At 33.4% G+C, this 1,358-nt stretch overlaps 1 protein-coding gene across 1 annotated transcript in view; it reads left to right on the top strand.

Annotated features, from left to right (window-relative positions):
- Positions 1 to 1,044: 1,044 nt before the first annotated feature.
- The window catches only part of LOTGIDRAFT_239629 (hypothetical protein), an 8,302-nt gene continuing 7,988 nt past the window's right edge, over positions 1,045 to 1,358 (top strand). Inside the window, exon 1 of the mRNA XM_009064322.1 lies at positions 1,045 to 1,075. The gene's annotated coding sequence lies outside the window, so the exon portion shown is untranslated. The remainder of the gene's footprint in view (positions 1,076 to 1,358) is intronic.

Below are 1,358 nucleotides of genomic sequence, written 5' to 3'. Positions count from 1 at the left end.
TTAACTGGGATATGCCATACCCACCTCAACTTTCTTATCATAGGTTTATTCGTGTATGACTGCTTGTCGGAATTTTATGTTATAAGGGAGATAAGTACAATAAAGGAAATGTGACAACTTGGACCAAAGATTATTTTTTTATAGAGACAAGTCGGGCCACCTTTTTCAAGATTCGGAACATCTTTGAAATGCTATGGAAAGTGCATCGCTCGGTTGCATTTTGTTTATATGTTATAATTATGTAGGCTAAGGAAGGTCGATATGACTAGCCTAACGGGGCGATTTTAATGAAGGTGAAATGTACGTTTCGTTTGTAATTAGGTTCCGGTTTGCGTAAATGTTAGTCGTGTACTTTTATATTTTTATTTTACGGGTTTTGATTTCGTATGTAAAAGTTGATTTTGTGAGTAATATTTAAAATGATATTAATTTTTATCCCGTGGCTACTAAAAACATATTTATTTAATTGATCGGCTTTGCATTTTATCAAAAAGGGACAAGGCGAATATTTGTCTTGTATATCCAGTCTTAGTTTTGTTTCAATTTTTATGGAATTTGGTTGATCGAGACTAAACACGTGTAGTTTCTTTGTCTTGAATATTTATCGGAAATTTTTCAGTGGAGATTATCGTTGAGATTTTTTGTTGTTTACACTTTGACCATTGACAGGTAAGTGTTGTATTATGTTGTATATTTACATTGGTTCTGGATTCTAATTAGTAATGGTTGTCTGAAGGTTTATGGTTTTGTAGCAAAATGATAATGATAGAAGATGACAATGTCCATTCTTACCGGACCGTATCGAAGTGTGGGTTTTTTACTTTATGTATGAATCATTGGGAATGCTTAAGATTGTAGCAAAAGTTTATATACTTATTTTAACAACAGATGGGAATTCGAAATTTGAAATAAATCGCCTTTGCTTGTAGTCTATCCTCTGCCGATGCAGCAATGTTGATCAGGTAAGGGGTTGGGCGATTTGACCAGAGAAGATGCCCGTTTTCGTTGGTAAAAATTGGTTATGGGTTATTATATTTGTTTCAGGTTTTGATACCAGTTGCTACAGTTAGATTAAGTAAGTGTGATTTATTCTAAACTTATGTTTGACTTACAAGGCAATATTTCTTACCCATTAGATGTATAATATTTATTGGCTTCCATTTGTTTATTGATATTTTATATGATCATTAACTCATTTATTTGAATTAGGCCTAACCTGTTTTGCGTTGATGTTTTGCTATGTGGACATCATGGCGATGTATACAAGAAACTAACCTTAACGATTGTGGTTTTAAATCACTGGTTGCATGTAGTCTGTATTGGTCGTTGTGACAACTTTAGCTGGGCGATTTGACTTG

This window comes from Lottia gigantea (genome assembly GCF_000327385.1).
Source record: "Lottia gigantea unplaced genomic scaffold LOTGIsca_613, whole genome shotgun sequence".
NCBI classification, from domain to species: Eukaryota; Metazoa; Mollusca; class Gastropoda; family Lottiidae; genus Lottia; species Lottia gigantea.
This window is presented reverse-complemented; position numbering and strand designations above follow the sequence as displayed.